Genomic DNA, 5,586 nt, shown 5'->3' with positions numbered 1-5,586 from the left:
AAAAGCATCATCATTTGGATCATTTTGGCAAAGATTTAGTACACTGATAGTACATCTTGACCTTTGTGCTATTAACTCATCTTCCAATCTCCAAGGATATATTCTCCTAACTCCCAGGTGCATTAGTTAGCTTTCACTTGCTTTTATTTTTCTGTGTTAATTATATTTTACATTCACTAGTGAATTTTATGCAGGGTCACCAAGGACACGTTTTTTTAAACCTATTTGGTCTATTACAGGTTGCCCATATAAAGCATTCCCTCAGTCATATCTGGGGTGAAACCTTAAAGGGGCCACTCAGTGAAAAAACTGGGTCAGATCATCAATGTTTCAGAATCCGAGAATTTCTGGTTTGTTTGTGCCTGTTTACCAGTCTTTCCTTCTATCTAGATATTCATGTTATTCAGAAATAGCCTTTTTTTTCAATTTAGACTCATATTGTAATTCATGATGAATGTTAGACCTAGGAATAAGAAAACTGACACAGCTGTGCATCCATTTCCACTGCAACCTCCAGTGAAAGTGAAAAAGTATGGCTAGACCATATCCATGTCACTACTAATAATTCTTCTTTAGTTACGAGTTCCACTAAATATCTGTGTAGATAAGACAAAAACTGAAGTGTGAATGAGAAAAGCGACTGAAGAGTAAGTATGTATGTCTTTCTCAAATCAATTTTTTTCTATGCTAAAACTTGGAAAAATACTTAAAATAGTTTCTAACACTTTCCTAAGTTTATCTGTTTATTTTTATATATATTATACACAAGCACACATTTATATAAAAAGAAACACACACATAATATATTTGTGTGTGTGTTTTAGAGTTTGGATCATTCACAAGAGAAAATCATATCACTTTTTGAATGTCACTTCTATTTCAAAAATATTAATCATGGAAGCAAAAGAGGAAATATCTAAGCCCATTTTATGAATTGGTTAAGTATGTGGGCAATAAAATAGAGAAATTTCATGATCATGTAATGTTAAAATCTATTGCCCATTGCCAAAACACAAGTGCATGCACACACACACTCTCACATACACACAAACACATAATCTCAATTACATAAATGCATCTCTTCAACTTAATGAAACTTGGTTTGACATACCACCTTGAAAAATCTTGCCTTTCAAACATGAACAAAATCAGTAATATAATTTGTCAGAATGTGTCTGAGACATGTTTCTGGATAACTAGATAACTAGAAGACTAGGAATAAAAAGGGTTGTTTTATATCTTGTCATAGTACCCAGGATGAGCAGAGACTTTTTCTAGAAGTTACAATAGGGAATGAAGAGAAAGTGACTATAGGAACCAAGGAAGGTGGTCTCTGGGGACAACAAGCCTGTCTGAGCTACTGCAGATATTTCAAGGGTAGATCTGCAGAACAAGATAGGCTAACAGCATTTAGACAAAAGGTTTTGCCCAGGAGCCTGTATCTGTGTTTTCACTCTCTGATAGTGTCTAGAAACTCTGATGCTGCCTTCTGTGTTACGTAGGTTCCATCTGAGACCATTTTGTCAAAGAAGGAACCCAGGAGCAAGCCTTGGTTGAAAATAGCCGCCTGATAGTACCCCTTCCGAATTAATGTTAATTCTAGTCTAACCTTACTAAAGTCTACGTACTTTGCCCTGTATATTATGAGTAAAATCAAAGAGAATATTCCCGTACAATGAAGAGTCTTGCTAGAGAAAGCTCAGGTAAACAACACAAGGGAAAATTATCACTAGCTCATCTAGAATGTTTTAAAGACTTCAGTACCTTTTACTTATTTTTTTGTGACCTATATTTTTTTCATCAGGAAAATATAAAAAAAGAATAAATGGGACATCCTGTGGCACTGTGACCAGCACAGCTGGTAAGATGCCCAGGTGGACTGACTGTCTTCTGGTAACTGAAACTTGTTGTGCTGGAGCATCAGGGAAGCATGATACTGAAGGAAGTACCTTCAACAGCAGTGTAGCGTCTTCTATATGGACCATAGGAGTAAAGAAATTCTGTCAAACAGAATCCTGACATATAAGTCAAGGTTACATCCTAGCCTTTGTTCAGAAATATCTGTGTTATATCCCAGGAAACGTGCTAAGATCTCAGTATAAGAGATCGTATATTCAGATTGAGTATAAAATCTGACTGAGAATAAGACAGGCTCTGATCTGGAAACTATCACAGTTCAATTGGGTGACAAACAATAGATAAGCAATACAATACAGCCCTGATACAAGGATGATGGGTATAGGAACACAGGGGAGATGTGCCTCACCTAGTCTGGAGAAATTGAGATGGTATCTCAGGACTTATTCTAGTTGCAATGAAGAAAATTGATTAAAATGATGAAAACAGGAGAGAGGAATTCCAGTTAGAGCATGAATGTTTCACCTCAAGTGTGAGATGAAGGTAATCTGAAGGAGGGTAGAAGCATATGGAGTAGAAAATACAGACTTTTTTATAACATGTTGTGGATGTAGGGTCTAAACAGATTGGCCATTATCTAGATGTGGGCAATAGCATCAAAGGAAGCCTTCCAGAAGAAGAGTAGTAATAATTAATTGAAGAAGAATGGTGATAGTAGGTTAGTAAGAGAAATTTCCAACTATAATTGGTAATTTACCTATTTCCTCTTTCATTTATGTCAGTTTGCTCTTCATGTATTTTGATGCACTCTTAGAAATGTAACAAATTAGAATCTTTATGTTTGCTTGGAGAATCGTCTGAGTTATCAGTAAGTCATTTTCTTCTGTAAGCTTGTTACTTTTCTTTGGTGGCAATAGTAACATAGTCACTCCAGTATTCTCTTGATTATGGTGTGCATGGTACTATTTTTCTATTGTTTTACTTTTAACCTATCTATGTCATTATATTTGAACTGGGTGCTTGCATACAACATCCACATGGGAAATTTTTTTACAAATCCATCCTTGTAACTTCTATGCTTTAATTAGTGTGGTTTGTTTTGATCATTTATATGTGACATAATCATTTGTATTGGACTTCTATCATTTTGTTTCTTAATTTTTGTTTGGCCCCATTGCAGTTCATTTTTCATTTCCTCCTCATGTCTCCATTGAACAGTTTTAGGGCTCCATTTTAATTATATATTGTGCATTTCATTTTATAACTTCTTAAAAGTATGTGTGTAGTCTATGAATTATAGTAGACACACTAACCATTTCATGGAACATTTAAAATCAATATTTTACCACTGGAGGTAGAATGTAGAAAATTTACCACTATAGAGAATCTTTTACTATTCCATTTTTTATTATGGTTATCATTTATATTATGTCTATGCATTTGAAACTATCAAATAGCTATAATTTTTGTTTAAAAAATCATTTTTTGAAAGAATTTGTGTAGTGTTTTGATTTGTTTTTAAATATTTGGTAGAGTACTATAATTTAGGTATATGAGACTAGAGTTCTCTTTGTAGGGTGATTTAAGTATATATTTTTTCACTTCACAATATGTAGGGCTACATAGATTAGATAGCCCATCTTGAATTAACTTTGGTAGATAGCATCTTTCAAAGAATTAATTCATTTCATCTAAGTTTCCAAATCTGCACTGCAGAGCTTTTCAAAATATTCCATGTTTATCTTCTTAACATCTGTATAATCTGTAATGATGTCATATATTTCCTTCCCTTATAAAATTCATCTTTTCTCTTTTATTCTAGATCAATCTCACAACAGTTTTAGTCATGGTATTCATCCTGTCTAAGCATCAACTTGTGATTCTATTAATCTTGTTTCTCCATTTTCTGTTTCAAAAAGTTTTGTGTCATCATTTCCTTTTGTTCTGTTTAGATACTTCCCTTTTGACTTTTTAGATGTCAATTGCCTAAAACATCAAGGCAATAATGAGAAACCACACAGCAATAACAACATTCATCTTGTTGGGACTTACAGAGGACCCACAGGTGCAAGTTCTGATCTTTATCTTCCTCTTTCTCACCTACATGCTGAGCATTACTGGAAATCTGACCATTATCATTCTTACACTCTTGGATTCTCATCTGAAAACACCTATGTATTTTTTTCTTCGAAATTTCTCCATATTAGAAATCTCATTCACAACAGTCTGTATTCCTAGATTCCTGTACAGCATGTCAACTGGGGACAATACCATTACTTATAATGCTTGTGCCAGTCAAATATTTTTTATTGGACTTTTTGGGGCCACATAATTTTTTCTCCTTGCCGCCATGTCCTATGACCGCTACGTGGCCATCTGTAAGCCCCTGCATTACATGAGCATCATGAACAGCAGAGTCTGTACCATCCTTGTCCTCTGCTGCTGGGTCTCTGGGTTGATGATCATCATCACACCGCTAGGTATGGGTCTCCGGCTGGAATTCTGTGACTCTAATATCATTGACCATTTTGGCTGTGATGCGTCTCCTCTTTTTAAGATTTCATGCTCAGATACATGGTTCATAGAACAGGTCGTTATAATCTGTGCAGTACTGACGTTCATCATTACACTAATAGGCGTTGTTCTTTCATACATATACATCATCAGGACAATTCTAAGATTCCCTTCTGAGTCACAAAGGAAGAAAGCTTTTTCTACCTGTTCATCTCACATGATTGTTGTTTCCATCACCTATGGAAGCTGTATTTTCATCTACATCAAGCCTTCAGCCAAAGAAGAGGTAGATATCAATAAAGGGGTATCCCTGCTCACTACATCTGTTGCCCCTTTGTTGAACCCCTTCATTTATACTTTGAGGAATAAGCAAGTGAAACAAGCTTTCAGTGACACAATCAAGAAAATTGCATTTATCTCACACAAGTAAGAGCACACTGACTTTGAAAAGTCAAATGAAAATGATAGATTCATTCCTTAACATTTTTTCTCAAAGGGCTAACTAGTTCAATCAGGTTAACCTTCAAGTAACCCTTCAAAGTTTGATTATGAACCTACTTGGAGGTTCTTACTGTCTTCAGTATCAATGAAAATTTCCTCTATCATTATAAGAATGTGTTCAAGGAAACAAAAATCTTCCTTAATCTCTCACTAAGCATTTCTAATGAAATTTATAACATGTTAAATATAGTATCTATGATTTGTGGAACAATAATTTTGTGAAACTCCTTTAATTCACATGTGTATTAGGAAGAAATATTTCATAGTTGTTTTAAGGTATTAATAAAACTAACTTTTTTTAAAAAGTAGTCAAAATAGACATATCAAGTAAAATGAAAACTTATTGTAAGCAGCATAAGAAATCAAATACCAAGTATCTGGAAAAAATTTATGATCAGATTTTCTTTATTTGCAATCAGTGGAAAATGTGAACCCTCAAAGAATATCCTGGTATCCTATTAAATGCAGTAGAATAGGAACCTTGGGCCAGATCTAGAGTGTCACAATAAGATGACATTTTACTTAAGATTAGAGAAGTGCCTACTTGTTCAAGCATAGTCTGTTGTCATTTAGACACAGCCATGTCTATTGCCCCACAATTTAGTTCTTACTTCTTGTGAAGCTGTAATATGAAGACATAAATCCTTCTAGGTTTTCTACTTTCATCTAGGTGACTATCACCTAACCATTCTGTTCATTTTTATTGAAATATAT

The 5,586-nt window shown here is 34.4% G+C and overlaps 1 pseudogene; it reads left to right on the top strand.

Annotated features, from left to right (window-relative positions):
• The first annotated feature begins 3,862 nt into the window (after window positions 1–3,862).
• Window positions 3,863–4,801, top strand: LOC118967286 (olfactory receptor 6C2-like; annotated as a pseudogene).
• The last annotated feature ends 785 nt before the right edge of the window (window positions 4,802–5,586 follow it).

The sequence above is a fragment of the Manis javanica genome, chromosome 10, assembly GCF_040802235.1.
Source record: "Manis javanica isolate MJ-LG chromosome 10, MJ_LKY, whole genome shotgun sequence".
In the NCBI taxonomy this organism is placed as follows: domain Eukaryota; kingdom Metazoa; phylum Chordata; class Mammalia; order Pholidota; family Manidae; genus Manis; species Manis javanica.
The sequence above is the reverse complement of the archived record's forward strand: the minus strand, read 5'-3'. Positions and strand labels throughout refer to the sequence as shown.